This window comes from Callithrix jacchus, chromosome 10 (genome assembly GCF_049354715.1).
Source record: "Callithrix jacchus isolate 240 chromosome 10, calJac240_pri, whole genome shotgun sequence".
In the NCBI taxonomy this organism is placed as follows: Eukaryota; Metazoa; Chordata; class Mammalia; order Primates; family Cebidae; genus Callithrix; species Callithrix jacchus.
This window is the reverse complement of record NC_133511.1, coordinates 30,556,778-30,576,838: the sequence shown is the minus strand read 5'-3', so window position 1 is coordinate 30,576,838 and position 20,061 is coordinate 30,556,778. Positions and strand designations below refer to the sequence as shown.

General features: G+C 44.2%; 1 long non-coding RNA gene across 2 annotated transcripts; it reads left to right on the top strand.

The window, feature by feature from the left end:
* The first annotated feature begins 383 nt into the window (after positions 1 to 383).
* LOC128929100 (uncharacterized) lies at positions 384 to 16,911 on the top strand. Of its 2 annotated transcripts, none has more exons than XR_008475044.2 (2): positions 384 to 596; positions 12,584 to 16,911. It is a non-coding gene; the product is annotated as an uncharacterized LOC128929100 (long non-coding RNA). The 2 variants fall into 2 exon arrangements; XR_008475045.2 differs by having other exon boundaries at positions 384 to 888.
* Positions 16,912 to 20,061: the final 3,150 nt, after the last annotated feature.

Below are 20,061 nucleotides of genomic sequence, written 5' to 3'. Positions count from 1 at the left end.
CCTCTCTTGTCTAACCAAGTGCTTCCTAACCACAAGGAATGTGATTCTTTACTTGCAAATGGTGTCTTTTTCCATCTACTATATGTGGAAAATATAGTATAGGCATAATATGTTTGATTCTGCTAAACTGATTTGAGGAAGATCCTTAAAGCCTCTAGAGGAATGAGTTAAAGGGAATTTGAGGAAGGGGGTAGTGCTAAAAACAGAAGCAGGAGAGGCTTGAACAGTTATTGGACAAAGGAGGTATCAATCATTTTTGTTAAGCAAATCAGCTCCCAGCAGATTAGCTCACAACAAATTAGATCACAGGAAACAAGAACCTAATGGGTGGTGCTAATGGAAACTCAAGGTTTGAAAGGAGGTGATGTAAGACAGGCGACCCTAGAGAAAGAAGCAGCTGTCACAAATGCCAGACCCAAATGCAATGTTAAGATGATGGATGAAGACTATGAACTGTAGAGAAGGGTAGAACCAGCATTAACTTCAGCTGACGTACATGCTTCTGCCAAATAAAACTGCACAGCAGTAAAGCAGGCAGAGAAGAAAGAATCAACAGCAAAGGTACAACTGGAACCATGGAAATCTCCAGGAGAGAGGTAAAGGGAGAGGCTACCCTAAAGCCCGAAGACAGAAAGTGTCCCACTCACCTGAGGGACCAGGACAGGGGAGTCTTGGGAGGCCAGGTCTGAGACGGCGGATGACAGCCCCTAGCTAATAAAAGGGCTGCAGGAGAGTCCGCCAAGAGGGGGAGAATTCCTACCACATTCGGCAGCTGGGCCAGCCCAAGCCTGCCATGGGTTATAAGACTTTTACTGCCATTTAAGCAGGTCAAGTCGAGGACGCAAGGTAAAAACAGGGTACTTTCTAAGCTGCGACAATGAATAATTGGTGAGTATAATCTAAGAAACTTGAACTACTTTTGCTCAGTTATTTCTAGGTTCGTGTGTGTGTGTGTGTGTGTGTGTGTGTTCCTCTTGAAAATGTTAATGGAAGAAGTCTTGGCTAAATTTAGACTTAAGAGTGAAGAGCTGTTTCTACACATTGTCTGGATGAGTGGAGAATTCAGAGAGCTCCTAGGTTCAGGTAAAGGAGAGAAATACTCTCAACATACTTGCTGGCCTTTTCCATGCACACAAGATTGAAATTGGAGTTTGAGGAAAAGCAACTGATTAAAAGTTTATAGATGTATCTCTAACAATTTGAAATCTGGAGATAAGTCAGTGTCCTTAAAGGTAAGAATGGACTATGCCGTTTGCAAGAATTTAATCTTCCCATTTTTTCTTTTTTCTTTTTTCTTTTTTTTTGTGAATTCACTAGTCACAGTAATGATAGCTACCATTTACTATGTGCAAGTCTTCTGAGACCCTTTAAATGGATTGTCTCATTAAATATTCACTTACCCCTCATGACCCTTGCAGGAGGTACTATTTAATCACTATTTTATAGATGAGGAAAATGAGGTGAAGAAGAATATGTAATTTGCTCGTGGTCCACGGCCTAGGTTCTTCAGCATGTGCAGGGAAGACATGGTGGGATCTTCACGTCGGGCCAAAGCAGGTCTAGTCCATCTCCATTTGGAGAGCATGCGGGGAGTTAGGTGGTTTGAGGGGTCATCTGCGGTATATTAACCAACCAACAATGAATAGGGCGTTGTATTTTCCAGCCTACAGTTTTGTCGTCCTATGAACAGTTCCTCTCAGAGGAGGATGAAAAGAGAGGGGGGATCGGGGAGAGTGCTCGCATGGGAACCGAAGCGGCGGATTCGGAATTAGCGCGAACAGCCGACATTTCACTTCCATAGAGAACTACAGTGGCTTAATTTTTTAAAATGAAATTTAATAAAAATTTTAAACTTTGCAAGGATGAAATTAAAGGAACCTGGATAATTTTGCTATGGGCCAATTAAGCTATAAAATTGGGAGAGTTTGCCAAGAGAAGGAATATTTTTTACTTTCTTCCTAAAAGAATCCTAACATAAAAACCATCTGGTGTACGTATTTCCCAGACCAAGGCGGGGTCTAGGCAGGATAATACAGTGAATGGAGAAGCACTGACCGAGAGGCAGGAAAATGGGTCTAGGCCCATCGTGAAGAATAATTTTATACTTTCAGCCTCAATTTCCCTTTTGTAGAATAAACCTGTTGGATTATCTCTAAAGTCCTTTAAACAGTAAAATTCTATTACTCTCTAACAAGTTTGTTCAAAGAACACATAAGTATTTTTTAAATAGTAAAAGGTTATAGAAAGTTAATTTTCAAGTTCATTTTCCCTGATTCTGAGCCCTGGCTCCACCTCTCACCAGCTGCTGCTGCTGCTGCTGCTGCCTGCAAATGCCTGAGGCAGGAACCCACCTCTTTATTAAATGGCAGATTAAACTGCTCCTATTGGATGAAGACAATCAGTAGCTACAAGGTAGTGGTGAGAGATCATATACCTGGGAAGGGTTCCCTCCCAGGGACAAAGAACTAGGAAAAACATCAGGAGGGTAGGCACTTTAAAAAGAAAGCAAGTGTTTTGGAGAAATATTGACTAGAAAGCAAATCTCCCTCTATCCCTGAAGTCTTTCCCCAGGAACAGAGTTAAGAATCTCTGTGTTGCAAATGTGGAATGCAGTTGGTATTCTGCCTCCTATGTACGTTTCATCAACAGGCCAGCGGCCAGCACGAAAAGCCTCAAGGTGCTGCCCAATTTCAGGTCTGTCATTTCTACAACCTATGACTCTAGTTTATGCAGCTGAGTTCAGCATGGCCACGGGTATACTGAGTCCTGACATTTACAATCCACCTCTGATGAGCTTCCTGGGCAAAACTTTCTTTTATTCACCCATCAGTTGCTTTGGGGGACTCCCAAGATTGAATGTTTTGTATCTGCCATTTCTCTGCAGCTTCGCTATTCCCTGCTGTTATCTTTGGCTCTGTTGCTATGGGCGGAATATTTTTTTGTCCCAGCTTAATAACCGCTTGGCTGCCAGAGGCGCTCATTTCTCATTGTATTGGTGGAGGATTAGCGGAGATGTTTGGGAGATATTTCCTGTATTAAGCAGCAGGGGAGAGCTTGCTGGGCTGATGCCTTCTTTTGACATAGCGTCACACTGTTCTTTTTTTCCACTTTCTCCCTTGGAATGTGCTGAGGCCAGTTATTTACATCCAGAGCGGCAACTCCTCCCTGACACTTTGCAGATCTCCATCCCTTTTCCAGGTGCCCTTGCAGAAACACTTTCTGGGGAGGCTGTAGTGAGTCCCAGGCAATCATCTCCGTTGATTTTCTTTACTGTTTGGGACTCAGCAGTGTCCTGTAGCACCAACTTACTTTCCAGGCTTAATTGCCTGGAAACCTAATCCATACTTCACATTATTTTACAATTAACTCACCGGCCTTCTACTGGAGCCACCACCTCAGCCACAATTAACTTGAATCGGGTAATCTTTATTGCCTAAGAGTATAAGATACACATTTGCAGCTCTGTCCAGAACTCTAACCACTCATAGATTTTCGGCCCTTCTGTCTGCCTGGGACAATCCTCAAAAGAATGAGAAAAGCTATCTAGAAATATTATCAAAGGGAGACATAACTCTATGAATTTTTGGTTCTTGATCAGATCGAGATAGAGAAGAATAAATGCTAACAATTTCACTGGAAGTCTTTACTAAGAGTTCGGTGGTGTCACAGGGGACATGACACAGGCTGGTCCGGGTTTGTCTTTTGAGGGCATCTCTTAAAACCTCTGGGAATTTTGGTGAGTCACTTTGCCTCTCTTTTCCACAATTTTCATGTCTATCATATGGGGATAGTTCTGACTCATCAAGTTGTTGTGAGGGATAAATGTTAGACCATCCTGTCAACTCTAGACATAATATTCTTAGAATTAGGTGAGAATGTATGTGAAAACATTTGTAAACTGCAAAGAACTCTGCAAATGCTAATAGCTGTAGTTGTTACAGTGAAAACGTAATAAAATTTTTTATCATATTCAAAGTATTGGGAGAACCGTTGTCTCCTTGCAGTGGATATTTATCCTTCTGTTAAAATATGATCTGAATTGCTTCCCAACTTGGAGGAATCTCTCACTGTTTGAGGCACAGCCCACCTCCTGCCTGCCAGGTGCTCTGTCCCTAGCTCAGGGCAGGGAACTAGGGCATCATAACCAGGGCTCAGCCAGTCAGAAGTGCCTGCTCCAGGCTTTGTTCCAGAAGCTGGTCATCCAAAGGAGAGAAGTCCATTCTGGCTATAGGAGGACAGGGGTGACCATAACGTCTGGTTTATGGACACAGAGTTGGTAGCAGATCTAGAGTGACATCTGTCATTTACTCTGGCACCCATCATTCACTCTGGCACCCATCATTCACTCTGGCCAGCTTGGTTGCTGTGAGCACTGGGAAGCCATCATGTCTTCAATTCTATAGCTGATTTGGGGTGTCATTCCTGCTGCCTTACCTCCCAACCTGGCTTTGTTGACAACTCAGAGATTCCTTAAGCTGCCCAAAAACTGCATTGTAGAAAATGTAAAGGAATGGAATAATGAACTCCTATTATCACCCCATTCCACAATTAACGTTTTGCCAATTGTTTTACCTGTATTTGCCCCTCTCCTCGCCTTTTTGGTTTCTTGATTTGTTTCTTTTCTTGTTTTGTTTCTTTGTTTGGTTTGGTTTTTTGTTTGTTTGTTTGTTTCTGGGTTTTTGTGTGTGCGTGCTGAAATACTTCAAGCTCAAGACCTCATATTATTTCACCCAAAAATATCTCAGTGTGCCTTTCTAACTGATAAGGACTGTTTTTAACGTAACCATTACGCCGTTTTCCACCCAACAGGATTAACAGTAATGCTCAGTATATCCCATAATGCATTTCTGCTCACATCAGCAAGAAATGCTTTCTCTGTCCTCTAAGACCCTAACACACTCCTTCCCTCAGTTTTACCATCTTCATCCATAAAATAGAAACTTCCGCCTCTGAATGCATTCAGAAGAGTAACTTCCACTCAGCTCTCTCCCCCAAGCTTGTGGAGGACTGGCCTGATGGCTGAATTGGGAATAGAACTGCATTCATGGTTCTCTCTCTCTTTGTGTGCCCACCGAGCACCTGTGTTCCACCCAGCTCCAGCTTGCATGGATTGAACACATCGGGTCAGGCCTGAGGCCCACCTTGCAGGCTGAGTCTGGAGGCAAATCTCTGTCCTTGAGGAGTGTGAGGAAGTGATTCTGTGTAAATAGATGTGTTCTCTAAATCCAAACTGTCTCTGATAAATGCCAACATGTGATCTTGGAGTAAAGCCACTCATCTATCCTGCAGTCTCTAATGTTATCAGCAACAAGGCTGATCTTTTATCTCTTCTTTTGTTTGATTTCAACACTGGTGGAGATTATTCATAATTTAGGAAAGAGGAAGAAAACACGTATCATTTGTAAGCCACCAACTTGAATGTACTCAAAATAATTCAAGTCATTACTACAAAGCAAACACACTGTTAAGGATCAGTGACACACAAATGAATAGAGCAGCACTCCTGCCCTAATGAGCCATCAGCTACAGCAGTGACAGGCCCTGGAATGGCAGTGAAGTGGAAGCCATGTCATGGGATGCTGGGATCACAGAGTGGGAGCAAGTCCACAAAGGTGGGGCATCAGCCAGAGCAAGGAGGATGCAGGCATCCCTACAGAGAGGAGCTACATCCCAGAGCTAGGAGAAGGCAGCAGGGAGCAGCAAGGGGCTTGGTGCGGCTAGGGACTGGAAGAGGTGAGGGAGGCCAGCCTGGGTGAGGAAGAAGCCCTCGTGCTCATCCAAGAAACTGGTGATGCATTTTAAAAGCAAGGGAGTGACACTAAGGTATGCAAACAGAGACAAGTTTCAAAAGATCTTCTTAGCAGAGATGTGGAGGATGAATGTATGGAGACATAAGACCAGGGTCTGGGAGCACACCTGGGAGCCTGTCAACAACAATCCAAGCAAGATGTAGGAAAGCTCTAGCAAAATGGGGAGGGCACACATTCAAGAGATGCTCTGGAGGTTGGATTAATGGGCTGCGTGTTCCAAGAAAGGATTTTTATGTAAATAGGCATGGCATAGAGCAAGATTTTTAAAAAATTAGACAGAGAAGACAAAGAGAAAACAGGGTAGGGACATAAATGGAGCCAAGAGTGAGATTAGCACATTAAGATGTGTGTGTGTTTATGTATGTATGTATGTGTGTTTGTGCATGTGTGTGTATGCACGTGCGTGTGTGTTTGTATGCATTTGTGTATGAGTGCATAATGACAAGGAAGGAATCACAGATTTGGCTCTCAGCTCTCTAGCAGTCAACACCAACAGGGAAGAATCCTTCATACACATCACAATGTTTAGAAGATAAAAGAAAACCAGTTGCTCGAAAGAACAGCTATTGCTGAATCTAAAGCCAAAGCAAATTTCTCTTGAGAGACCTCACAGAGAGGACACGTATGAAGTGATGATATCCTCAGTAACAGTCTTACTGCAAACAAAATGATTTCAAAGGATCTTTCTCCCAGTCGTCTTTATTATCCAACCGAAGGCAGGATGGAGCGATTGTGGCAGCATTGGAAATTAAACACCGCATGTTCAGGTGTTCTTGATCTCATCTTCCTCACAAGTTCTCTCCCATCTGAGCTGTGGGGATGGGGAAAACATATAAACTGTCAATTCATGGTATACTTTTAAAAATAACAGTTTTGTTGAGATATAATTCACATATCATACAACTGACCTACTGAACAAGGCGTACAACTCAATGGTTTTCTCGTACATTCAGAGTTGTGCAATCGTCACCACAATCAATCTTAGAACATTTTCATCCCTGAAACAAGAAACTCATACCCATAGCAGTCACTCCCTCCACCTTCCCCTCTCCCACACCAAGGCAACCATTGGTCTAGCTCCTGTCTCTATAAACTTGCCAATTCTGGACATTTCATATAAATGGACTCACACAGTATGTTTTCTGTATCTGTGACTGGCTTCTTTGATTTCCTGTTTTCAGAGTTTTTCAGGCTGTAGCATGTATCAACTCTTTATTCCTATTATTGCTAAATAATACTCTGTTGTAACGAAGGGCACTTTGGTCTCCTCTGGTTCCAACAGGCTCCCTGGGGTAACTGGGTCTTTCAGGCCAAGGTGCAGCTCTCCAGGTTTTCTCTTTGAGGCTTTGCCCCTCCTGAGAAGGTGTGTAGGAGTGTGAGAGTTGGGGAGGTACCTGAAGTCTTGTGGCCTCGCGGTACTTCTGGGTCACTGCCAGCAGGCCTGATTCCGGGCTCTGGGCTCTCCAGTCCCAGGGCACCCAGCTGCCTTTCATGGTGACTGTCTGCTTGGCCCATCACCCATTCCGCTCAGACAGGCCCAGGAGAGTTCTCCATTCGACCAACCTGTTTTGACCCCTGTGGCCACGGCTGATCCCTCGCTGCTGGCTCCCCTGAGCTCACTCACATGATCCATCTTTCCACCCTGCTGACCCTGTGCCCCCATGGTGTGCAGAGGGTCCCAGATCACCCATGTCCCACAGGAGTGAGGGCAGCTCAGGAGCAATGCCACCATACCATCCCCTGCTAACACAGGGCCATCCATGCAGCTGACTTCTTAGCTTTGATGAGGCCTGAACAGCCCCACCCTCTGTGCTTTGCTGCCTCCCTGGGCAGCTCTAGCATCACTACCCTCTGGACTTCAGCCCCATGGGAAGAAGGCAGGACTCGTGGGTCACAGGCCTGTGCCTCACTGACCACAGAGTTGGGCCTTCTCTCCTCTCTTGGGATTTGGGGACTTCTGTTAGGATATGGATCCTGAAATCTCTCTAGAGTTGACTTACAGTAAATTCAATATCCTTCTATAGACCAAACTTTCATTTTTCATTCATTCATTGGCAGAGATTTAGGTTGTCTCGGTATCTTGACCATTGCGAATAAGGCAACGAACATGAGACTGCAGCCCTCTCTCAAGATCCTCATTTCCTCTGGATGTACACCCAGTGGTGGGCTCTTACTCAGCATGAAAAAGAAGGAGATCCTGACATTGGCAACAACATGAAAGACCCTGGAGGACATCGTGCTAAGTGAAATAAGCCAGGCACAGAAAGACAAACACTGCGTGATTTCATATGCATGTGAAATCTAAAGAAGTCAAACTCATAGAAGCAGAGAATAGCAGAGTGGTTGCCAGGGCTGGAAGGAAGGGTGGTCAAGGGGTACAAAGTTCAGTTACAGAAGATGAAGAAGTTCTGGAGACCCAGTGCACAGCATGGTGACTGTAGTTAATAATACTGCATTCTGTACTTGGGATTTACCAAGAGGGTACATCTTAAGTGCTTTCATCATAAAAAAAAAAAAAATGACAAGAAAAGAAAAAGGAAAAAATGGTAACTGTGAGGTAAGGAATGTGTTAGTTTGATTGTTGTGATCATTTCAGTGTGTGTGTGTGTGTGTGTGTGTGTGTGTAAACATGAAGTTGTATACCTTAAAGATACACAATTTTGTCAGTTATACTTCAATAAAGCTTTAAAAAATTCAATATTTAGCCCCAACAGGCCTGGCTCCTGATATTTTATTGGTGTTTTAACAAATTTAGGGGAAAATTTCTTTGGAGACTAATCTTATTGGGAACTCAGCAATCCTATTTTGGTAGTTAAAGTGTGAATATTGATCCCCTTTTCTCCATTCTTCTATTATAATAATAAAACTTCCTTCCCAGCACAAGTTTGGATATAGATACTGTAGCTGGCTAAATTGGGATAAATCATGTACATGGAAATATAAAAAAGAAAAGCAAATATTATAATTTCTATCACAAACGTCCTAGAGGTACAAAAGGGGCAAATCTGAGAAATGGAATTCTGAGGCGGTTTGTTCAGATGCACGAACAAGGGTGAAAAATGAGTGAAAAATGACTGACAGTTTCTGATTTAGGTGAGTAGGCAGATACCACAAACCAGGGTAGGAATAGAAGAGGGTGGGGAAAAAATACTGTTCTACAATGGAGCATGTAGGTGTTAAGGTGCTTATGGTACATCCGGGTGGGGTGGAGGGCTTGGGCAGGTTGGAACCATAAACTAAAGGAGATAGGCTAGAGATAAAGATTTAGGGCCCAGTACCGTTCAGATGGTAAAGGAGAATTGGGAGTGGGGATTAGAGATTTCCCTGGGGATTGGCTGCAGATTACAGCCTAGAATTGCCAAGGCTTTGGAGTTGCTTGGAGCCTACACAAAAGCCTCCTAAATGGCTTTGCTCTGGCATCAAGAAGATGGTTTCATAGTTTGCAAATTAATCCCAGCCTACCTTGTACCCTCAACACACAGAGACATGGATATTCAACATGTCCCATTGCTTCTGAACTGCACAAATCCCTAAATTCAAGGTCTTGCACAGTATGATCTTAATGTGTTTTTGTGATACCTCTTTATTCGTCCTAATACATACTCCATGCTCCATCAAAGAATACGACTCTCCCATCTGAAAAATCGCATGTCCATCCCTTTGCTTTTGATATTTCTTCCTTCTGGAATACGTTCCACCTCAGCCCTTTTCTCATTTAGAGAGAGACTGTTCAGATGCTACTTCTATGAATATTTTTCCGACCAGTAAACTTTTGCCAACATTTGTCAAGAACAAAATATGTGCAAAGCACTGGGCTAAGCACTGAGAAGGACACTGATGGGAATGGGCTTCAGTGTCCGCCCTGTAATAGACCAAAACTCTATTATGAAGGAATCAATGCTTCTGAAAAGGTGGCTCACCCACTCCCTACATACAGTTAAACATTCAGATTCCAAGGCCACACCCCAAATCCACTGCATGAGAATCTCTGGTGTAGAGCTCAGAAATGTGCATTTTTGGTGAGTTTCTCAGTGACCTTTATGCGTTAAGGAGAATATTAAACTTCCTTCCTGATAGACTAGTTGTTAAGACCAATTAAGACTACATGAGATGCTGCTTTGAAAGCCCATTTCAAAGGCCCGTGGTGGACATCTCCTTACCAAAGTGTGTCGTTCATTTCTGTCCTGTTCAAAAATCCTCTGCTTTGTGTCCTTGACTTCAAGCTCATTCCTGTCCCACCCTAGAAGAGGCACACATGATTTTTAGGCAATTCCTACTGACTGTGGGACAAAGAGAAGCATGCAAGCATCAGGTATTACTCATATCAGTACTGTAAACTCCACCCAGAATCTGGAATCTGCTGTTACTCCAGTTCCTTATATCACCACCAACTTTGATTAGGAGCCAGAAAAAGTAGGAAGCATCTGGAGGTCGAAATCAGAGCTGGCCCCAGGCAAGGTGGTGAAGGGAGTGGGTTCTGTCTGTGGTGTCTCCTGCCTCTCCTTTTCCTGCTTTTCTCTGTTCCTCATCCCCACCTGGGGGACCTTCTTTAGCCAAGACACCCTCCCCAGTCTGCGAAAGAACTGATGGATGTTGATGACTTAATAGTTTACTGTCTTCGAGTTTTGTTAAAAAGAGAGAGAAGATGAGGCAGTGCTAACTCAAAGAGTGAATAATCAGTGGCGGAACTGTGGGCCACATGACAAGCAAGACAGGGATATTTTTAGGGGGAAGAATTTTCTATGTCCCCTATCATCAGGTGGCTTCCTGTGACTGCAGATTTTCCTAGGGCCAATCTTGGTGGCTAACATTGGCCAATCAGTCTGGGTACACGGAAGACATTGTCCAATGGCCAAACTACTAGAACTCATTACAACCCAGAAAAGAGAGAGACCATAATATAGTTACCATGAGTGGATCTCAGGCTGTGGCTAATTTGAGCTTGGGAAACTTTCTGGCCTGGCCTCACTCCAAGGCCACAGAGCACTGCAGTGAATCCTCCAGGACTCGGATGGTGTCCAGAATCCTCGCAGTATGAGCCAATCGCCTGTTTCTAGGCACAGCCGCCTCCACCCATATCCTGATGGGACACAGTGGAGGAAAGGTCATGTGGAAAAGGGAGGGACGTTTGCACAATAAAAAGAATCCGGAGCTGATATTCAGGGAAACCTGGGGTCCATACCCACAGCTACCAGTAATAAATGCGGGCACCATAGGCGGTGGCTTACCCAGTGAGAGGCTCCGTTTCCTTAGATTAGATACCTTGAATTTAAGACTTACTCCAGTTCTGAGGATTAATTGTCCTAAGCATCAAAATAAACAACAGAACTTAACAGATTCATAATGAGGAGGAGCTATGGATAGTTATGGGACCAGAAAGTCAGCATTTATGCAAGATTTTGTGCTGTTGCTGCTCAAAGTGTGGTCCCTGGAACCAGAGGCATTGGTCTCCTCAGAACTGGTGCAGATTCCCAGGCCCCACCTACTGATTCAAGAGTCTGCGTTTTAACAAGATGCCCAAGTGATTCAATTGCACATCACAGCTGGAGAAGGCCCCATTTAATGTGTATAGCACCTCTCTGAGCACCACAGTGCCTCAAAGCTTATCATTGCTCCTCATGACCCCAGAATAAGTCCAAACTTTAAAATAAAGTTTGAGGGCCTCTGCATCTGGTCTCTGCCTCCCTCTCCATCTTTGTCTCCTAGGAGATCTTCCTTTGAACTCTCTACTGCAGCCATGACTTCTTTTGCTGCATTGAGCAGGCCACATAAATGTCAGGTGTGAAATTTCCTTGGCCTGGAATATTCTCCACAAAACCGTCCCCTTTTGTTGACTTCTCTGTTATTCCTTCAAGAAATATTTAGGGAGAATTTCCTGTGTCAAGCACTCTCCTGAGAATGCACCTTGGAGCTGACCTCTCAAGCCTTCCAAATTTCAGCTGAAAGTTATCTCTCCATGGGTGGTTTCCTGACCTCTAGAAAAGCTTAGATCCCTGTGTTCTGTATTCAAAGCCACCTGTGCACCTTCTTTTGCAACGCATTGTATTTTATTGTAGTTCTGGTGTCACATCTTTTCTTCGTGTTGCACTGAAACCCCATAAGGACAGCCCTGTATCCTGCAGTGCCCAACTTACCAGCTGACACAAAGAGGTGCTTCGTGCATATTTATTGATAGACGAAAGGGTTTCCAAGACAGAAGGGCCATGGTCAAAATACAAAGAAAGAATCACTGAAGTGACAATGGAATTCTGTGGCTCTCATCACAGATGCAAGAGAACAACCTTTATCCATGACTCTTATTTATTTGATCTAAACTTCTAAAGAGATTATCTATGCCTACATTGTGCACCCTTTGGATAAAGAAAGTGTGATTTGGCATTCACAGTGGAATTCCTCTCTGCCCAGATCTGACTTGGATCCGGACCTCCCTCTCCCTTCTAGTGAGAAAACTGAGACTGTGGGGTGGAGTCGGGAGGGGCATCCACCTGGGGTCAGGACCACGTGCTGCTGTCCTTGGGTCCTGGAGGGAGATGCTACACCTTGCTTCTCAAGGCCAGGTGGTAGAAGCCAGCCTCAGATGTGTGTGGGACAAGCTAGTCCCCTGCAGAAGGGCAGAAGGCTGGAGCAAGAGCAAATGTGCAAAGATAGAAGTTTTGGGGTTTGGAAAAATTAGATTTTACTTAGGGACAGTGGAGCATTGAGGTTTATTTTTAAATTGTTGAATGGGGTCAGTCAATAAATGAGATGATGCTCTCTTTCTCTCTCCTTTGCAGGTGGCTACAGGGCAAGAAGCCATGGAAACTAAAGGAAATTTGGACTGGACATCAGAGACCACAGGAGTGACCTGTAGAGCCCCTTGACTTTACTGGTTAGGATCAAAAGCTAACCACCAAATACTAAGGCTAGTGCTTCTTTCAGTGTCCTCCTGCCCTCCTCTCCTCTTTCTTCATCAGTCCTGAAGCAGGCAGGCCCATGCTGCTGATCCCAAGTTGACCCAGGAGTACACTAAGGCTTGGACAGCTTAGTTGACCTGTCCAAGAGCACAGGAACACTCCTGACTTCCAGCCCAGTGTGGTTTCCATTAGACACTCATGCCATGGCATGAAAACCACAATGAGGTCAGGCAGATAGTTCTGCAACCTGGAACTCTGAGCAAAATTGGTTACGACTGCAGCTGACATACATGGCCCCATACAGCCCAGCAAGGAAGGGGGCAAAGGTCACACCAAGTCAGGACAGAGGCTGGGCCTCTGCTGTGTTCAGGGAACCTTTGGATAAATTCCTTCTCCAATAACAACTCCCTTATGTAAACTAACCAAAAGAAAGCAAACCCAAGTTTCTGCATATTTTCATTGTTTTGTATGATTTTTGCTGGTCTTAGAGTGCTTATGAGTCAGAAGCAATTTCAGGAAATGCTGCCCATGTCACCAGCTGGAATCCAGGTTCCTGTTCTGCAAGAGCCTTCAGACGCAGGCACATGTTTGAGCATGCATGCACACATACACACAAGCTCTCACACATGCCTACACTCACGTTCACAAACCCCCATATTCACAGACACTCACTGGCATACACTCACACATAAACTCATATACACACATACCTTCCCACATGCACTGGCACACACACTCACACAAACCTACACCATATTGACAAATTCACATACATATATATACTCACATATTTATACAAACACATGCTCACATATATACTCATATAATATGCACACACACAAACCCAGAAACACACATCCACTCACACTCCCTCATATACACACATACATACTCACACATACACTCCCACACACGTGCACATGCACGCACGTGCAGACACGCAGAGCCAAGACTTAGCTGTGGCCGAGGCGTCCTGACACTAAATATAAGCACGATGTGCTCGGCGCAAAAGGCACTTGTTGCATGAGAATTAAAACTGGATCAAGTCCACTGATTATTTAGCTATTTCCAAATATCTGCATGTTTTGCTTTGTGGACATCTGAATAGTTGGCTGGGGCAAGCTTTTCTCTGTACCTCCTTCCCTCCGGGGATGTGTGAATCAGTTGTTCCTAACCATCCCTTCCCACCAAGGCAGAGCAGTGGGAAGTGAGGTCAGTTGGCTGTCTCTGTTGCAAAAGGTACACATAAAAATGCTGATTTGAAAGACAGGGGACTGAAGGGACTTTGCAAAGTGACAGCGGCAGCCCCCTGACTCAGAAGGGGCCATCTTTCTAGGGGAAAAGAGACTGACAGCCCTCCCTCCTTTCTCCCCACTTTCTCATAAGTCCTCAACAGAGGACCAGAAGCCTTCTCACCTTCTATCCTTTCTGCAGGGGTCCATCCCAGGTCACAACACACTTCCTTGGGAATTTCCAATCTCTGCAGAATCAATGAGCCTAAGATATAATGATGGCTCTCTGTCTATGGGAACAAAGTTATTTCTGTAAAATGTGATACAACACACTACACAAAGTGTACACAAAGCCAATATTTATTCCTATCTAGTTGTGTTTGCCCAGCATTTGCTATTTCATTGTGTCTATTTCTGTTTGGTGTCTATCTGTCTGTTTTGTCTCCCCCAGACACGTAGAAGAGGAATGCTTTCTCCAGCCAATGATGAGTACAAGATTCCCAGAAATTAAGTCCTCAATTAGGGCTTTGGGTGATGATGGTAATGACGGGACATTCTGAGTAAAACATTGTAACAATGAACTATTAAGGTATCTAAAGGCGATTCTGTTTCAGAGGAGGACGTCATCGATTTGCTTGCCTCTCAATGCTGTTCAAACAGTAACAAGGCAGCATGTTAGTGCCACCCTTATTCCCTGTGGACAGCTTGAGAGTTTCTTTCTCATGATATAAGAAGGCTCACTGGCAAAGTGGGGAGAAAAATGAAACCCAATTCTGTTAAAAAGCCTCTGTCTTCCAAGAAGACACTAAGGATCAGAAACAGATGAAGAATTATTCTCTGATACTTGGTGACAACAGGCGTCTCCACTGCAGGGGTATGGGAGTGAATTGCTGGAGCATGGTTCAATTTGATATTCATGCATTGCTTAGTATACTGCTCAGCACACAGTAGGCCATCAATAATGCTGTGGAATGAATGAATGAATGAAGTCCTCTCTCCCCTGTTGTGTGGGCATATTCCTTAGACATTTCCATGTGCCTCATTCGTGTGAGAGTTCAGTCCTCATGGAACTCATCACTGGCCACATCTTCCCAGCAATGAGTTCTATGAAAATTGCACCCTCACTTTGGCTGTGATCTCCCTATAATGCTGTCCTGAGAGCTTGTGATGGAAATCCCTTCAAAAAAGAAAGGGCTTTCCTTTCTTACCCCCCAAACATCATTCCCCTGAATACAGCTTTCTATTACAGAGGATTTCAGAATCGCTTCTCATCCCTCTGCACGGGTCACTGACCTCTCTATGCACTCCTCACCTAGACTGTGAGCTCCTTAAGACAGAAAAGGAACAGCTTATTTACTGCTCACCTCTAGAGCTCAGCACACTCTAGAGCTCATCCAGTGCACAGCAATTGATGATGAGCTTATTCCAGGAAAAGTTGAATGGGAGTGGGAGGAGGACTGCATCGAGGTTTGCTCAGACTATCTAATGACATCCATTGCAAAACCTCAGGGTTCCTTGGGAATAGGCTGTGTTTCCTGGAGATGGGCAATGTGGAAAGATTGCCACAGCCTCTGTGGCTGAGCAGGTATGTGGAAGATGGTTATCGCTTGCTCAATAGGGACAGTGTAGCATAGTGATTTTGTCTGAACTCTAGAGCCAGACTACCTGAGTTATGCCCTGGCTTTCCCTTCATTTGTTTTATGACCTTAGAGAGGCCCTTTAATCTCATGTGCCTTGATTTTCTTATATGTAAATGGGGCAATAATCACAGAGAAGAATAGACGAGTTCATATACGTAAAGGGTTTAGATCATGGCCTGGCACACACTAAGTTTGCAGGAAATATTCGCTAGCATGATTCTCTTTGTGCATGAAGGAAGTGGGGATCGTTCACCATGGAAGGAAACTACTCTAGATCTGAAGGACAATGTTTTCAGTTGAACTACTGAGTCTCATCCCTTTTCGGGTTCCTGTCAATTCTCTAACGGGTCTTCCTGTCCCCACCCTTGCTCTCTCCAACACCTGCTTCACCAAGTCTCCAGGATCACCTTTCCAGCAGCAGGTCTGACCGCAGCACTGTCTTCTTGAAGGCCTCTCCTGCCTCTGTCCACAGGACACACTCTCGGCTCCCAGCTCGGTACTCAGTGCCCTGCCAGGTGTGATCTTGGCCACGGCTCCTTGCTTCACCTCCTGCCACTTTCCACCTCTCCCTCCCAATGGGCTTCAGGCGCACACGGAGTTCTGAACTTCCTCCCACATATGATGGTCTTGCATCTGATGTAGGCACTGCTCCTGCTGTCAGGAATGGCACCTTCTCCACTGCAACCCCCTCCTCACCCTCACCCTCACCCTGCTGTGTGACCAGCAGGCTCTGCTCTTCCTTAAGAGCACTCTTGAGGAATTACCTCATTGGTGAAGCTGTCTTAGATGCTGTTAGGGCTGAATCGTGTTCCCCAGAATTCATATATAGTATTCCTAACCCCCAGCACCCCAGATGTGACTATAATTGGAGACAGGGCCTATAAAGAGGAAATGAAGTTAAAATGTGGCTGTGGGTTTGGACTCTGATCCATTCTGGCTGGTGTCCTCATAAGAAGAGGAAACTTGGACATGCAAAGAGACATGAGGATACAGGCACAAAGGGAAGACCGCATGTGAACTGAGGGAGGTGGCCAGAGGGCCTGAGAGGAAAGCAGCCCTGCCAACAGTCTCATCTTTAACCTCTGGCCTCCAGAACTCTGAGGAAATCAATTTCTGTTGTTCAGGCCACCAAGCCTGTGGTATTTTGTTATGGAAGCAGAGCAAGTTAATACAGATGTCCATAGAATAGCCTTGGTTTACACCTTCCCTATAGGGGATAAGCCATTTATGACATTGGCAGCTCCTATTAGGCAGGGCTCAGAGATACTCTTTATTCTTCACTCTAAACCCTGTACAACTTCTGGAAGCATGTGTTAATAAACATCACGGTCAAGAACTTCGCAGTGAGCATGTGAGCACATGGGTATCCTTGGTGTCTGGGCATACATCCTACTTCAAGACTATTTTGTTTTCTAAATGTATGCAAATGTTTGATTCTACTCTATAGCATGCTTTTGCTATAATAATGTCTTGAATTTCAAGTTACTGGTCAAAATTATTTAACTTTTATAAGCCTGACCTTCGAGTGAAATTGAGTGAGGACATGTACCATGGTATCTGATGGTTTTTCCTGCCGCCTATGTGTGGACATCCTTTTGAGAGTTCCTGGACAAGCAGTCCCAGTAGGCAGGAAATATGTGGGATATTTCAGGAACTGCTTTATGGAGAACATAGAGCAGAGGGAGCTAAGGACAACCAGAGACCAAGACTGTCAGCCCATAATGAGAATTCAGATGTCCGAAAACTTCTGTGGGTGGCAGATACTGTGCTGAGGGATGCTGACAGAAAATACTCTGCTATCTACAGTAGAAAAGTGGGGCTACGTCATGATATCCACAGATTTGGCATATGCATCAGTAACCTGTGACCAAGAAAAACTGGACATCAGCTGTTTGGAGAAAAGTGGGTGACATTGCTAATCTATTAAATAGGGAAAATAATACATACAGGATTATTATTGAGTTAATTGAAAAAGCATGTAAAAGAGCTTAGCACATACTAATAAGTGGAAATTATAATCATAATCATGATTGCCCTATGGATACTCAGTATTACCCCCACAAATATTCAGAAGGGCATTGTCCTAGTAGAAGTTACTATGTTCACATGTAAAGAACATTACCCTCACTGGAAAAAAACTTAAACTGAGCCCTAAATAACATAAAAGCTAATTTCTATCTTGATCAGAAATGATTTGGAGAACAGTGAAAGGGCAGAAAAATGGTAGAGATAACCATCATAAAATGGCTTGAATATTTCTAGCACCTGCAATTCCATAAATGAATTTTAAAAATCCATGTAATAGCCATTATTTTATGAGCACTTTGCAAACTTTTTTTTTCCCAATCACAACAACCCTTCTGAGCCCCATCAGAACTGATGCAAGATATTTTTTTCTCTTTAACTTAGCTAGATCCAGGTTCGTTGTCTCATGACAAGGAAAAATTAGATATTCAGACACTCGAAGAGTGAGTTGAGTAGACTTTATTAAGTGAAAAGAAAGCTCAGCAAAGAGAGAGGTCCTGAAAATAGATTCCAGTAGCCCCCTTCACAGTTGAATACAAGGGCTTTTACACACAAGATGATGGGCTGGATTTCCTACTTGTATAAGGCATGACTTCCTGGTGGTTCCACCCCATTCCCCCAGTGCACATGTGGGCCCTTAGTCTGCTGCCAGCATGTTTAGGTAAGCCCCCTGTGAAAGTTCCCTTATCTGCACAAAACATAGGTCAGAAGTTCTCTGGGGACCCTTCCCTTACTGTCTGCTTAAAGCAAGCTGGCTAACTTTTTTCAGAATCCCTGAAGTTCACCCAGTATTTAACAAATAGAACTGGGGCCCAAGCCCATTAACACAGCGCTGGGCTCCCCTCTCCTCTCCCACCATCCCGCATCCCAAATTCAGGGCAAAGAGCCTGGGATGACCCAGTTTTCCACCCTGCCTTCTGTGTGTCCCAGGAGTCAGTCAGGGGCTGGGATTTGGGTCAGATTCTGCCTGGGATCAAGAGGCTCCTCTGCAACTTTGTAGCAGCATAACCTGGGACTGGTTACCACATTGCTGGACGTCTTAGGTTCCTTGCACCTAAATAAAGGTGATAATAGTAACTTCCACATGAGTTGGGTTTTTAAAAATGATATCAGACTATATGTTTGGAATGTAATAAGCATTAAATTTTTTAAGGTAGTTGCTATTATAATATGTGTATATCCAAAACACTTCTTCAGCATCAAACCCAGTGGGCTCTCAGATTCAATGAAATCGTGTTGCAAAGTATTTCTTTACTGCAATGACTGCCACCAAAAAATGAGTCAGAACTCATTTCCAGGTGGCTCCAGCTAACACCTATTTTAATTGCCTTCCAAGTAGATACCTCCCAGGTTAAAAGTGTTGCCTACAGTCTAACATAAAATCCAGGGCCAGATATTGTTATGAAAGCCAGGTGGTCAATTACAAAATTATTTTAAAATCTTGCTCACACTCTCCTCCCCCGTGGCAAATGTTGAAATTGGAAGTAGCAGCAGAACAGAAGATTTTAACAAGAAGGTGTGAACCTCAGGGTTACATTTCCTGTTTGTTTCTAAATTAGGAGCTTTAGAGCCATACATCCATCATGGGCTTTCAGAAATTGAGAAATCCCCCTGGGTCCTCCTGGCCCAGCATGAGGCTCACTCACCCTTGCTTCGCCACCACTGTGTTATTTCTGGGCAGGTTTGTTTGTTTCTCCAGGTGCCATCCAGACAGTCAGAGCACATGACTGATCTGCAGTGGAAGGCAGGGCAAACAAAGGAAGAGAGGATGGGTACAGTGAACAAAGTGGTCCCTGCAAAAAAGAAAGCCAAACAGAGACATATGGAGTTCATCATGGAAGAGGCAAAACTCCCCAAGCTGTGCAAATGCATATGAGTGCTGAGGGCACATTTGAAACAACCGTTTTTCTATGCGCCTTGCAAATTATTTTGTGGTTTCTGCAAAGTTCCTTTTGGGTGATTGCTTTTAAGCACCACCTAAGCCCATCCCAGCTTAGCCCTTAGAAAGAAATGCCTAGAGACGTTTCTGCACGCTGGACAAACGTCATTTTGTAAAAGTTTCATCCAAGAAATGAATCCAGGGACAGTTCTCACATAAAGTACAGACTAATCCCTGCACTTTATGATTGCGTCTCTGCTGCATGGACCAGCTAGAAATTTTTTAGGGGGAAGAAAACCAGCCAAATAATTGACACTGTGTAGACAAAATAGTTAATGGAGTTATCACTTCTCTTTTAACATCATGTAAATGCAGATTGAGTCAAATGACTTTTACTGAGTTACTTCAAATCACATGTAACTGTGCCATCCCATGGTACCTACCCTCAAGGAAGGGGCTGTAATGAAAAAGCCACAGTCAAGCACTCATTCCCCAGAGACAGCTGGCGATTGCACCTTAATTGCAAACGTGTGTGGGGGTGACTTGGAGGGATAACTGATGGGTATCTTCTGTCTCTCTCTG